Consider the following 15622-nt stretch of genomic DNA (forward strand, 5'->3'; position numbering starts at 1 on the left):
AGGGCAGGGCCACCAAGGTCTGGAAGAGCCAGTGATACACAGTGAGGAAAAGGAAACTGGGGGAGACAAGGCCTGGTCATGGGGTCTCCACAGGGTCTTTTTTGGTGATGCTCCAGGAGGTGAGAGTGATGGGGCAGGCTTGGGGGTCTTCATAGATCCAGTTGGCTGCAATAGGGATGACCAGGGCAGAGATGGAGACAGGGCCAGGTATCTCAACACAGACCCCCGTGATGGGCACACCAGCAGTTATGGTGATATAGAGATGCTTCTGCCAACTGTGCCCATGCAGGCATGGACCTATGTGGCCAGAGTTCCCAGCTTTTCAGGAGATGAAAGACACTGGAATGTTCTTATGAAACATCCTGATAAATGTTAATAACTATTATAGAGTTTGAAATCATGGGGTGGCTGGCCAGTGGGTGGCTCCAGAAGGCAAGGTTCCAGGGACCCCTCCGGCTAGGGGCATCTGGCCTGCCTTGAGCATCTGGCCTGCCTTGAGCCCTCTGGATGCCCCAGTAAGGACTGTGAAAAGCAGGCTGCCTGCCTGAAGTCTCCACACCATATGTCTGGGTGACTTTGAGCCTGGGCTTCTTCCCACGCACACATTGCCAACATCTGTCCACCCTCATCTTGTCCCCATAGCCCAGGGCCTGCCCACACCACACTGCCCACCCACAGAGCGGGGAAGGGATGCACACTGGCTTTTAGCTTCTCCTCTGTCCTTCCTTTTCAATCATCTCCTCCTCCCCAACTCCAGCTCCCAACCCTGAAGGACAGGAGGTCATCCACCGTCCCAAAGAATGCCAGTCAGGGCAGGAAAGGGTCTGAGGTCCCCAACTGTCACAGGAGTTAAAGGCCTGAGCTAAGAGTCTTCTGTGCCTCCAGGGTCTGCTGCCTGCTCAGTGTGGGGAACACGCATCCCCACTATGGCCACGGGGGATGTTGGCTGTGTCCCTCACAGTCGTGGGAAGAGGAAGGAGCCCCCATACACAAGGGCCTGCTGCAGCCAGGCACCCAGCCCAGCCATTTGCTGAAAAGAATTATGACTCAGGAGTGTCTTAGTAGTAATGAAACAAAGACCCAGAGAGGGAAATACACTTGCCCAAAGTCACACAGTGAATCAGGGACCCAGCTGGGTCACTCACTCACTCCCTGTCCATTTCTTCATGCAGCAGGCACTGATGGCATACCTGGGTGCTGGGCACTAGGGTGCCAGCTACTCAGATTTCTGGGACTCAGGGGTTGAATAATGCCCTGTAATCTCTAACCCTGCCACATTTCCAACCTCATTTTCTTCTGCCCTCCCTTGCTCCCCTGCTGCTTCATCCTGACCCCTAGATTACCAGGCTCCAGTCACTGGGTCTTCAGAACTACTAGTCTCCTTCCCATCTCAGGAAATTTGCACATGCTGTTCATCTGCCTGGGGGTTCTTCCTTCATGACTTTGCAAGAGTCTGCTGCAAGAACCTCAGCAGAGTCCTTGCCCAAATCTCTCTACTTTTCATTTGGGTATTTGCCTTCTTGTTTAATCTCTGTCTCCTCATCTAGAACAGAAGCTCCGGGGGCAGAATGAAGCACCTATGATAGCACCTGGCACACAGTAAGTGCTCAGTTAATATCTGCCAACAGCATTAGTGAAAGTTCAGGGATTCTGCTCTTGTCATGCAGCCCCAGAGCACTTTGGGTCTGGAATCCTCTTTTAACAGATCTTCCCTAGTGGCTCAGATGGTAAAGCATCTGCCTATAATGCGGGAGACCCGGGTTTGATCCCTGGGTCAGGAAGATCCCCTGGAGAAGAAAATGGCAACCCACTGCAGTATTCTTGTCTGGAAAATTCCATGGACGGAGGAGCCTGGTAGGCTACACTCCATGGGGCTGTAAAGAGTCGGACATGACTGAGTGACTTCACTTCATTCACTTTAACAGATCAGGGAACAGAGCCAGTGGCTGCCTGGGGTCATAAAGGCCCAGTGGCTCTCCTGCCCACTCTGAGGTCCCCAGGTATCTGGGACATAGTCAGTTTCTCCTCAGACATACTGGTCCCATTGCAGAGAATAGCACATGAGACCCAGAGAGCTGCCACGCCCCCAGAAAATTAGCAGAGGGGCACTGGGACCCAAATGGGCCTGACTTACACCTGTGCCCATCCCTCACTACCCTCCCAGGGGACAGTGGACCCCTGCACACATAGAGGTGGTAGGATCAGCCTCTGAAGCCCCGGCTGACACTCCCAGGCCTTGGGGGGCTCTAATCCTCATCCCCTAGATGCTCACAGGGCCTTCCCACCTCCTGAGGTCTGACAGGGCCCTGGAATCCAAGCCCTTCTGAGCACCTGGCCCAGGTGCTGGGCATCCAGGAAGGAGGGTGGGCTCACCTCCTCAAGAGCCACTGCAATGTGTCTGTAGACGAGATCTCTCTGAACGATCCTTCTGGAAGCCCAGCTGGCAACTGAGAGTGGTTGTTCTGTGGACCCCCATTGCCCATTCCTATTAGTCACCTCCCCTTCCTCGTGGGGTTCACAGGGGACTGTGGATGGTCCCAGAGGACTTCAGGTGGTCACAGGGGCTTCAGGTGGTTCTGAGGGGCTCCAGGTGTTTCTGAGGGCCCACGGTGGGTCTCTGGTTTGTCGGGGGGGGGGGGGCCCAGGTGGTCCTGAGGGGCTCCAGGTGTTTCTGAGGGCCCACGGTGGGTCTCTAGTTTGTCTTGGGGGGGGCCCCAGGTGGTCCTGAGGGGCTCTAGATGGTCCCTGTGAGGCTCCAGTCTCCCCAGGGAGCTCAGGTATTCCTAAGTACTCCAAGTGATTCGAGGAGCTCCAGCTGGCCCCAAGGCAACCAGTTGTGACAAGAGGCCTGGATGCTCCCTGGTCACATACCCTCCCACATCCACCCCTGCCCCCCAGTTATAAGAAAGAAAACTGAGGGCCAGAGAGTTGGGCAGGACTAGGGCAAGCCATGGGGAGCGGCCAGGAACCCACCCCAGCAGGATGGCAAGTTCCAGGTGGTGCCAAGGAGAAGAGCTGGTGGCTCAGGTGGGCCATCTGGCCCCAAGAACCTAGAAAGGGAAGGTGTGCAGGAGAAGGCCTCCATCTGGGCCCCCTATACCACAGGCTCACTGACCAGCTCTCCTGCTCCCTCTGCTGGGGTCGGTCCAAGATGGCCATGTGACCCAAGACAGTCAGTCCCCCTTTGAGGGTGGAGGGGGGTCATCCTAGAATGAGATGGGAGGGCCTCTCAGGGAGCCCAGACTAGGATAGGAGAAAAGAGGGGAAGAAACCCATCTCGGACTTCGCCTGAAGCAGCAGCAAGAGAATAAAGTTCATCTGGAGTCCTATTTCTTCTATGGCCCTGCCCCACCCCACAGCACCCACAGACAGGGACCAGCCTGCATCCTCCAAAATGTCCTGCCTTGACCCTATATTCCCAACAGAATCCAGGCTGGCAGTATCCCTGAGAGAGACAAAACCCTCCCCTTTCCTGCCAGGGCCAGGCCTGCCCCTGGGGGGCCTGGTCATCAGCACTCCAGTTCTGCCTGCTGACAATGAGCATGCCACATCTCATGAATCTATCTTCATCCTGGAGTGCCACTTCCCTGTGCTCTATCCAAACTCAGAGAGCAAATGATAGCCCCCCAGGACATCTGCCCCCAAGAGGCACTGGAAAACTGACACCAGAGCAGCCTATCTCCAAGGAAAAATACTGGAGTAATTCCCAAAGCATCCCAACTTCCCAGAGGCAGAGCGTGGCCATTCTCCGTGTGTGGTCCTAAGCCCAGAGCCTCCAGCATTCCCTTCTTCCTCCCAAAACCTCAGAGGAAGGGGCCATTATCTTCACTCCATTCAGAGAGAGGGACACTGCAGCTCAGCTGAGAGTCTTGTCCTAAGTGGGTTCCCACAGAGGAGGTGGGCATGTCTTAGGTGGGTCCCCACTGCCTCCCAGCAGGCGGCCTGTGTCTTATGTAACTTTCTCTCAGTAGCAGATCCTGCTACACAGATCGAATGCAAGGAGTTTATTTGGGAGGCCACCCAGAAAGAATAGTAGGGGAATGGAGAAAGAGGCAGAAAAAGGAAGAAAGCGAACACAAGTTGGCTTCCTGAGTTGAATAGTGTCCCTCATCCCAAATCCATGTTCACCTGAAACCTCACAATGTGATTTTACCTGCAAGTATATTTTTCACAGATGAAGTTAGTTAAAATGAGGGTCGAGTGGACCCTAAACCCAATGACTGGTGTCCTTATAAGGAGAGGACAGGACACACACAGAAGGCCTTGCGATGACGGAGGCAGAGACTGGCATGTCGCAACTATACGCCAAGGACCAGCAAAGTTCACCCGGAGTGACCAGAAGCTCACTCTGGTGTGTGTGGCATAGACGGATCCTTTCCTAGAGCTTCCAGAGTGTACACAGCCCTGACGATATCTTGATTTCAGACTACTAGCCTCCATAACTTTGAAAGGATAAATTTCTGTTGTTTTAAGCCACTAAATTTGTAAACAGCTCTAGCAAACTAATACAGATTTTGTACCAGGAGGGGGAATGCTGCTATAACAGATATCTAAAAATGTAGCTACGGAATTGGGTAATGTGTAGATGCTGGAAGAATTTTGAGGCACATAATAGAAAATGTGTAGATTTCCTTGAAGAGATTGTTGGTAGAGATATGGACAACAACGGTGATTCTGGTGAGACTGAGGTCAGAAGGAAGGGAGGACCCTTGGGCATATACCTGAAGAAAACCATCATTCGAAAAGATACACGCACCTCAATGTTTATTGCAGCACTGTTTACAACAGCAAAGACATGGAAGCAATCTAAAGGTCCACTGACAGATGAATGGATAAAGTAGACATGATAGCAGCTACATGGATAGACCTAGAGATATCACACTAAGTGAAATAAGCCAGACCAAAAAAAAAAACAAACATCATGATGTTGCTTATACGTGGAATCAAAAAACAAACAAAAAAGATACAAATGAACCCATACACAAAACAGAAATAAATGCACAAACACAGAAAACAAATTTATGGTTACCAAAGAGGAAAGTGGGAGAGAAGAATATATTAGGAGTTTGGGATTAACATATACATACTATATATAAAAGAGATAACTGATGACGACCTATTGTATAGAACAGAGAGCTATACTCAATATTTTGCAATAACCTATAAGGGAAAATGATCTGAAAAAAATATATATATGTATGTATAGCTGAACAACTTTTCTATACTGGTGTACAACATTGTAAATTTTTACTTCAATTAAAAAAAAGAAAAGCCTCCAAAAAGGAAAAGAAAAGAAAGAAGTGAGGAGAATGTAGAGAAAGTTTCTACTGCCTCAGAGAATACATATATGGTCATGAACATAATTTTGATATAAGTATGAACATGAGAGGTGCTTCCGGTGAGATCTCAGATGGAAATGAAGAACTGGTTACTGGAAAAGCTATAAAGTAGCAGAAACTTGGCTGAATTATGTTCTAATGTTGAGTGGAAAGTAGAAATTGTAAGGAATGAACTTGACTATTTAGCTGAGGAAATTTCCAAGTAAAATGTGGATGATATGGCCTGGTTTCTCCTTGCTGTTTATAGTAAAATCTGAGAGGAAAGAAAGAAATGGGGGAAGGAACTGATAAGTAAAAAGGAATCAGCACTTGATGATTTGAGAAGTCCTCAGACAGTAAAGAATCTGCCTGCAATATGAGAGCCCTAGTTTGATCCTTAGGTCGAGAAGATCCCATGGGCGGGGGGTGGGGGGGTGGGGGGGGGATAGCTACCCACTCCAGTATTCTTGCCTGGAGAATCCCATGGACAGAGGAGCCTCTCAGGCTATATAGTCCATGGGGTTGCAGAAAGTCAGACACAACTGAACGACTTTCAATTCACTTCAGTTTGTTAAATTTAGGAAATTTACTGTTAAGAAAGTGTGGTCTAAAGAGAGCACCAAAGGTGTTGTGGGAGAACCTACTGCTGAAGAGACAACTTGCTGAAGAGACAAGTACACAACTTGCAGGTCTACCCCACCATCTCAGGGGAATGAAGGAACAGAGATGGGTTATTCAGGAAAGATCTGTGGAGCCTCTTATCTGATGGTGTGGCTCCCTGTGAACTATACAGAACACCAACAAGGTTTTTGAGACTGTTATACCAGTTACATCTGCCAGTCTAGATTGAGAGGCCCAGGGATGGAATGAAGTGAAGAAATAATGGCTTGGAGGGCAGAGCCATGAAGGCAGAGGCAGAGAAAAGAGAAGGTGGGGCTACAGCTGCTACCAAAGCCACAGAAAGCAGGGCCACCATCACGCACCCAGAGCATCAAGCCACAAAGGGTTATTTACAGGCCTTGAAATCTACTGGAACTTGCACGGCTGGGCTTCTGACTCACAGTGGACCAGTGGCTCCTTTGTTCCTTCCTTTTTCTCCCTCTAGGATTGATTTAAGACTTTGGGAGATGTTGGGATGGGGTGCATGTATTTTGTACATGGGGGACCAAAGTGACTTTTGAGAGGGTCAGAAGGCAGATGATGGGTGAAATAGTGTCCTCCACTAAAATTCATGTCCACTTGGAATGCCAGAATGTGACATTATTTGGAAGTAAGGTCTTTGCAGATGGAACTAGTTAAGATGATGTCCATCCAATCACTGGTGTCCTTATAAAAAGAGGGAAAGAACACATAGAGACGTGACAGTGGGGGCAGACTGCAGTGGTACACCTGCAAGCCAAGGCACACCAAGGAGTCATCTGTTATTTTAAGCTTCCTGATTTGTGGTACTTCCTTGTAGTGGCCCCAGGACACTGATACAGAGAGTCTATTAGCAAGCAACTGAGGTCTGCAGCAACTGACGCTTGGCTGCAGGGGAAGCCTGTGTGCCAGTCACCCCATTCCTTCCAGCAGAGACCCCAGGACAACATTGGGGTTTTTAGATCTCCCGCAGTGAGATGAGATGAAGTGCTCGCAATGGGAACATGTGAGCCATCTTGGTACAATGGTGTTAGGGAGGACCTGAGTAGGGTTTGGGCTCATGTGAGGCAATTTTGATGAGGGTTCAAGGAAGCAGAGCTGGATTGGACGCTGTTAGGAAGTGGGAGTTGTTCTGTGCCTGAGTATCAATACATTTTATTGGGAAGTGTGAGGAATGAAGGGAAGCAAAAGCTGTGGCTGGTGACAAAGCAGGGGTCACTTACATCACCAGGATGGGGATGGTCAGTTATGCCTCTATCCTGGTGATATATGCTGTTGTCTGTCTCACAGAGTGACCTTGTCGGATGCTGATGTTCTGTGCCAGTTTCTGTTCATCAGGACAGCCCCAGCTTTCTCAGAGTGCAGAGCCATCACCTCCGAGCTAACCTGGCTATGGGGCTGGGGGCTGGGAGCTGGGAGCACACGGCACCACGCAGGGCCACAGAAGGAAGCAACACTGTTTCTCAGGACGCAGAGGGAGAGGGGGACCCGTGGCGAGGACCTTTACCATGGTTTCCACAGGAAGGAAACAGTGAGCAGGCTTTACTCCCGGGCCCTGGGAACCCAAGAGATCACAGAGGCTGGCAGCATGGGGCACAGAGTCAGGTAGGAGCTGGTATTTAATGACTGCATTGAATAAAATAGGGAGTCAAGGAAGAGCTGGGCAGGGACCTTTTAACTAATCACACTGTGAGCCCGGTTTTGAGAGGTGGTGGCCATCAGCAAGGCAAGGCAGGACCTGTGCGCCGACCCAGTCCTCTGAAGGCTGAAGGAGCATGTTCCCCACCGAGGATCACCGTGTTCTGTCCACACGTTCTCTGCCCAGGGGCCCCCGTGAGCACAGAGACAGAAAGACATTTAGCCCGTGCAACACCCTCGGGGATCTTGGCCTTCACCAAATGGGCTGGCTTCAGCCCCCCCTGGCCCTCCTTGAGCCTCTCAGAGGAGCTGAAAACAAGGTGGTTTCCAGGAGGGCTGGGACCGTGGCAGGTATAGGGGACAGAGGAGAAAAGTATATAGCAATATGCATGATTCACATGAGCTTGGACCCACCTGGGCTGAACTGGGCCTCGACGGAAAGGAAAACATGAGGGCACCATCCCTGGGACTCTACAAGTGGGTATATGAGAGATGACCTTGTCTCTGGGTATGGTCTCTGCCTGCCTGCCCTCAGATAGCATCTTTACAGCCCAAGGCCAGATGAATAAAGTGTACATTCCCCTTGAAGAGTTCAGAAAATGTGGACAAACATCAAAAACATAGACATTACTCATATTTCCTATCAGCACTTAACACCATGTCCTCCAGCCCTCCTGTGTTTGCATCTGCTTGTGAACGTTTTATCAGAACTCAGATTACATCTACACTTAGGGTCTGAATTTGATCCTAGTTCTCTAATATGGAGTGGCTGCTAGTGTGTAGGTAGATGCCCATCAGATACTCAAGAGAAGCCTGGCCTAGTGCTTGCGCTCCCATGGTGGCCCTCAGATTTGCTGAAGGTGAGGTCTGTCTCCTCTCCTTGAACCTGAGTTCCAAGGCTGCTTGATAAACAGAATACAGTGGAAGTGACATTCCAGGCTAAGGCCTGGATAAACAGGCAGTTTCCACTCCCTGTCTTCAGGAATGCTTGCTCCTAGAAGTTAGCACCATGTCATGAGGAAGCTCAAGCAGCCCTATGGAGAGGTGATGATGCCCTGGGATGAGCCCTCTCTAGTGGAGTCTCACTCTGGAGCAGAGCCAAGGTGCTGAGCCCTGCGTGGACTGCAGATTTATGATCAGAAATGACTGTTGCTGTTATAAACAGTATCTGTGGTTATGCAGTCACAGGTTCCCAGAACCCTGGTCCATCGAGTGACTCTGCCTGACACAGCTCTTTGTCCAGGGATGAACACATGATCCAGTCCACCTCTGGGATGAGGTGCTGGGATGCTTGAAAGAGTTGCTCCCCTGCTCTGGGATCCTTAGCCTCAAGGGCGTCCCTCAAAACTTTAAAAACTGCCAACAGCTATCTCTTCTGGGTTGATATTGGGTTTCTATTCCTTGAAGATGACTAATGCAGCTACTTAGCAAACATGTGACTCACAGGCCTGAGCCTCAGTTTCTCACTTGTAAAATGGGGACAGCAAAGAGCTCATGATGATTACTGGAAAAGCGCAGCTGTCAGCACAGAGAGTGAGGAGGTGAGTAGGTACGCAGGCCGCAGGACTCAGAACAGCCCCTTCCTGCTCTCTGCTGATCCAACCTTCCTACTGGCCCTGACTATGGGGCTCGCATGCCGAACACACTTGGATTTGCAGTGTTCCTTTGGCCCTGGTATGAGGAGTCTTAACATGTCCATCTCGGGGAAACTGAGAGGCAGAGAGAGCCAGGATGTCAGGCCCCAGAGGCTGGGCCTTGGGGATGAGCTGTGTTGCTATGGACAGATCCTTCCCCCAGACCTCAGATTCCCCATCTGTGAAGTGGGAGCGCTCCAACCACCTGTTCCATGCAAGTCCCTCCAATCTATTCATTTGGATGGTCTTGGCCAGCCTTCCAGGCCTTGTGAAAGACCACTCCCTAGGAGGCCCAGGACGTACCTTCCCCCCAGGTGTGTGCCAGGCCACCAGCCTGGGCCTCAGTGCCCCAGAGCCACAGCCTCAGTAGATGTGGCTTGGGAGAGCTGGGGAGGAGACAGGAGCCCAGAGACAGGGCAGAGCTTACCCAAAGTCGACCAGCAGGGTGCAGAAGTAGGACTTAACACCTGCAAGGGGCTGATGAGAGCCAAGAGGTCACAGGGTCTCTGTTAGGCAGGGGGAAGCAGGCAGGGAGCATGGGGAGGCAGGCTCTCATACCTCTCCTGGGACTGGGGACTCGGGCTCCCGCTGGCTCTGCAGGTATATGGTATCAAAGAAGCTTAACTGGCTCAAAACCACCAACCCTCTGGATTACCCTGGACTCACCAATGCACATTTTACCCCAGGCTTACCTAGGAAAAACTTCCGTCTGTGAAAACACACCGCTTCCCCTTGGAGAGCATACCCTATGAGTGAGCCCTCAGACCACAGTAATGAGGCATCATTTGAGTGGGCAAATGGCCACAGATGGGATAATTCCACCTCCCTGAGTCTCAGCTTCCCCATCTGTAAATGAGGGGCCAGTCCATATCTTTTCTGACAGGTAGAATTTAGAACTGTCCAGTGAATGCGTGTAATCAGTTACATGTATTTCACCTTTAAAATATTTATTAGTTTCCTGTTTTCTGAAGAGAGAATTGATTCACGCCTATTGCAAAAAATTCAGACAACACAGAAAAGCGTCAAGAGGCAGGAGAAAATGAGCCACAGTCTGGCCACCCAGAGGTGAAGGAGGAGCCCCGGAAGCAGCCCATCATACTTTGTCCTTCCTGGGCACCCTGTGTCCTGGCTCCCAAGTGGGCCTGGCATTCAGGGGGGGCTGGTCCCCTCAGTTCTGTGACTCCATCATCTGCTTTTGACCCCCCTGGGAAAGCACATAGCCCACAGGCCTGCTTCCTCCCAGCTGCCTTGCTTCACATCTCCAAGCCATCACTGTGAACCTGTGGGGGATGGCTCAGATGTCGCCGGGGGTGACTCACCTTTCTCCCTCCTGAAAGTCAAGGAATGCCTCACTTGTGCAGACTCGGGGCCAAGGAAGACAACCCAGCAGTCAGAGCCCAGATGGGGAGTTGGCTCCGGGCAGGCATTCCCTACAGAAGAGGACCAGCTCTGGCCTGCCTTTGGAGCAGCCAGAGGACTAGTGTCTGTGGAGGATGCCAAACAGCCTGGCAGAAAATATTTTGGGGAGAATTCTTCTCTCCCCAGATACCCAGTTCATTGGAGCTACAAGTTTAGATTACTTTTTAAAATAATTGCTCTTAATTTAAAAATGTAATTTTTTTAAAAAAGAGGCAAAGCCCATGAGTGCTTAGTCACTTTGCTCATTTGGGTCCAACTCTCTGTGGCCCCATGGACTGTAGCCTGCCAGGCTCCTCTGTGCATGGGATTTTCCAGGCAAGAATACTGGAGTGGGTTGCCATTTCCTACTTCAGGGGATCTTCCTGACCCAGGGATAGAACCTGCAGCTCTCACGTCTCCTGCATTGGCAGGCCGGTTCTTTATCACGAGTGCCACCTGGGAAGCCCTTAAGCCCATGAGACCACTCTGCTTCCCTGACTCTTATTTTCGGATAGAATTTTCTAGCCTTGGTCCATTATGAGAAGTTTTTAAGATAAAAATCTTATTCTTATACTGAGTGAGAGAAAAAAATGGAGAATAAAGAAAAACAAAAAGCATTTTACATCTCCAAAGTTATTATACAATTTGTGGAAAACAAACACACACAAAATGACCACCCCCTGGGGTACCATGGCCTATGGATGCTGTGTCAGGAGAATCAGGTTGAGGTAGGCTCTCTGGGACAGGCAACACTCCAGCTAAGTCTTGAGGGAAGAGGAGATGCCCAGACGAGATCGTCAGCATCCCCTCAAAATCTCTGGTAGCATGTGTGTAAGCCCATTTTACAGAACAGAATATTGAGACCCAGAGCTTCCAGAACCTTCCCCTTTCACCAGTCTCCCTGGTTCCTTCCTCACAGTTCATTTATTCAACAAATGTTTGTCTGGGCATACTCTGTGCTCCCAGATGCCAATGAAGATGGGGAAGAGGTTAACGGGGTGGGGGTTGGACCCCCAAATGCAGAGAGGCCAAGGCTTGGGTCAGCTGCTTAAGAGCCTCTGCTGGCTTTTTCTTGCCTCTTTGCCAGCTGCCCACATGCTGCCTTCAGCAGGGGAGCCATATATCTTATCTGCTTCATTGAACTTGGGGTCATGAAGCACAGAACAGCTTTGTCTGGGAATGGCATCAAGGAGGGCTCCCTTAAGGAGGTGGCCAAGGCCTGAGGGCCTGGGGTCACCAGCCTGGCATAGCACAGGCACTGCTCCCCATCCGGGACAGGTCTTGGAGAGGTGGGGGGAAGGAAGGGTTGGTCCAGCTTTCAGATGATGATCCATCCCTGATCATGTCACAGTCTCCCTTCCCTTGGGAGGGTGGCAGGATCTTTTCTATCCCTTAGATGAGACTTTTAAGGCTCAAGCATCAGATGTCTGTCAGAACCATATCCCTAACATGAATGGAGCAGGGGGCGAGGTGGCACCTCAAGCTGTCTGTCTGTGGCGAGCTGCTGCCTCAGTTTCCCTCCCTACCCATGGTAGGTGTTGCTGGTGTCCCAGGAGCATGCCATTCCAAGAAGCCCCAGAAAAGGTGGATGGGGTCTAGATTGAGTTCATATTGGCCAAGAACCCACTGCGTCCCACTGCTCCTGAAGATGTCTTTGACACAAGTGGGTGTTCTGAGGCATAACAAAATGTACGGTTTCTTGTACAGAAGTCTCAGGTCACTCCCAGTTCCCTAACAGTACAGATGGAGGCCAGCACCACATGCTTGAATACCCAGGACATGTAACTGTGCCACAGATGGCCAAGAAAACATGTTGTCTCACTCCCGACATGTTATAGGCTGTTAAGGGCTGAACTATGTCCTCGTCAAAATTCGAGTGATTGAGACTTAACCCTGAGTACCTCAGAACATGACCTTATTTTGAAACACAGTTTTTATAGAAGCAATCAAGTTAAAGCAAGGTCGTTAGGGTGGCCCTATTCCAACAGAACTGACACCCCTCTAACAAGGGGAAATTTGGACACAGAGACAGACATGTGCAAAGGGACAGAACAGCTGTGTAAAAACTGGAATGATGCTGCCACAGCCAAGGAATTATCTGAGAAATGTGGGAGAGGTGTGGAAAAGACCACTTCTAGTGCCTTCACGGGGAGCACAGCCCTGCCAGCACCTTCACTGGCCTCCAGGACCCTGAGATTACACACTTCTGGAGTCCTAAGGTACCCAGTCAGTGGTACCTTGTTACAGCAGCCCCGGGAAGCATATACATTCTAAATAACCAGGCCCTGGGCCAGCGTGTGGTAGTGTAGGGCAGCCCGCAGGCAGCTCCTACCAGCTCTATCCTGTGATTCCAAGGGCCACACCAGACCTCCCCTCCCAACCCTGCTAATGCATCTTCAGACAGCTGTCCTGGGTACACTGTTGTGCACAAAAGATTAGAGCCAATGAGAAGGCCACAAGACCCCAGAGGTGGGCACGTGGCCATCTGTAGGGAATTCTGGGGTCCCATGTCCCTGAGGGCTTCCCTTTGGGGCTCAAGGGAAGACACAACATGTGATTCAGCTGGTAAAGAATCTGCCTGCAATGCAGGAGACCTGGGGTCGATCCCTGGGTTGGGAAGGTCCCCTGGAGAAGGGAAAGGTTATGCACTCCAGTGCATAAATACCATGGACTGTATAGTCCATGGGCTTGCAAAGAGTCAGACATACCCACCTCTGGGGTCTTGTGGCCTTCTCGTTGGCTCTGATCTTTTGTGTACAACACTGTACCCAGGACAGCTGTCTGAAGATGCATTAGCAGGGTTGGGAGGGGAGGTCTGGTGTGGCCCTTGAAATCACTGTCAGATGTCCCTTAGTGTGGTCTGGAGGGGGCAGATCACAGTAGGCCCTGCGGACACCCCTGGATTCTCAATGTGGCAGATGGGACGTACATGCTTGGTTCATATCAAGGGAAATGAAGAAAGTCATTATGTGTGACCCACAAGTCTGAAGTGGGAATTAGATATTATGGGGAGAAACACCTCTGACTCAGGAAAGAGGAGGGCCCTTATGTATTACACTGAACATGAGTGTCTACCAGACTAAGAAAGCAAAGGCAGGGAGGGGCTGGCCTGCTGGGACCCTATCCTATTGTCCCACAAGACACCAACCTCTTTGCTGCTGCCTGCCAAGCACTCCAGAGCCAGTTCTGTCCACCTGGGCCATCTCAGAGACTTCCAGGGGTGGCCACACTGAACTTCTGGTTGTACCTTGAGTTTCCAAAGAATTAAGATTGTAAGGCCTTTTCATCAGCTGTTCTGTCACTGACTGTCTTATGGTGGCTCTCTGGATTCATCTTGGTATTTACTCCTAGTCTAATGGTGGATCCCTGCGTCTGTCTTGGTTTGCACTCTTGGTCTAACGGTGGATCCTGTGTCTGTTTTGCTCTCCATTGCTTAGTTCAGTGTTGGGTCCCGGATCTATCTGGGTCTAACGGAGGTTCCTGTGTCTACCTGGGTCTCCATTCCTAGTCAAATGGGGCATTCCTGGATATGTCTTAGCCTGCACTCCTAATCTAAAGGTGGATCCCTGCATTTGTCTGTATTTGTGGATCCCTGATGGAGAAGGAAATGGCAACCCACTCCAGTATTCTTGCTTGGAGAATTCCAGGGACGGAGGAGCCTGGTGGGCTGCCATCTACAGGGTCACATGGAGTTGGACACGACTGAAGCAACTTAGCAGCAGCAGCAGCAGTATTTGTCTGGTGTCTGTTATTTGTCTCCACTGCTTAGTAACGGAGGATTCCGAGGTCTAAAGGTGGACCCCTGGATCTACCATGGTCTCCATTACCTAGTCTAATGGAAGATCCCTGTGTCTATCATGGTCTGTACTGCTACCCTAGTGTTGGATCCAGGTGTCTATCTTGTTCTCCACTATGTGTTTAAGGGTGTGCTCAGTCACTCCAGTCGTGTCCAACTCTTTGTGATCCCATGGACTGCAGGCACCAGGCTCCTCTCTCCATGGGGATTCTCCATGGAAGAATACTGTAGTGGGTTGCCATGCCCTCCTACGGAGGATCTTCCCAACCCAGGGATCGAACCTAGGTCTTCCACATTGCAGGCAGATTCTATACCAACTGAGCCACCTGGGAAGCCCAAGAATACTGTAGTAGGTAGCTTATCCCTTCTCCAGGGGATCTTTCCGGTCCAGGAATCGAACCAGGGTCTCCTGCACTGCAGGTGGATTTTTTACCAGCTGAGTCAGCAGGGAAGCCCTACTTTAAGGGCGGATCCCTGGATTTACCTTGGTCTGCACTCCTAGTCTAAAGGATGGATCTGTATCCACCACTACGTAGTCTAATGTTGGATAAACTTAGTGATCCACCATTAAACTAGGAGTGCGGACCAAGACAGACCCAGAATCTTCCACACACCTTCCCCCAGCTCTGCAGGACTGGTCACCAGGGGCTGCCTTGGGAAGACCCCGCCGTGGACTCGGTAATCTTAGAGCTTCCTCAGCATTTCCTGGGCCTGGGCGGGGTGCAGCGCCTGGGCTGGGCGGGGTCCTAGAGAGAGGAAGGGGCGGGCCGCAGCTCTGAGCCTAGCCAGGGGCCCCCTCTAAGGGGGCTGGGTAGGAGGAGTCACGAGAGGGCAGATCCCCCCAGTGGGGTGTGTGAGCCTAGGGCCAGACCCTGGAGGAATGAATCCTGCCCCCACGACCCGGGGGTCCTCACTGAAGAAGTGCAACGTCGACACTCACCACAGAGGGCCTGACCCAGTGACACAGACGGGGTTCACATGTGCTACTCACCCAGAACACCTGGTCTGGGGAGGACCCTGGTGGTCGGAGGGGCAGGGACCGAGAGCAACGCCTGCGCAGGGCCCTGGAGCGAGACTTTCCGCTCAGCGACTTTCGCCCCCTCGGGGCCGAGGGCCCCCACGGGGTCGGCCCCGCCCTCTACCCTGCGAGGGCGCGTCCTGGCCGCCCCGCCCACGCTGGCCCCTGCGCGGCAGTCCGG

The sequence above is a fragment of the Muntiacus reevesi genome, chromosome 10 (assembly GCF_963930625.1).
Source record: "Muntiacus reevesi chromosome 10, mMunRee1.1, whole genome shotgun sequence".
NCBI classification, from domain to species: Eukaryota; Metazoa; Chordata; class Mammalia; order Artiodactyla; family Cervidae; genus Muntiacus; species Muntiacus reevesi.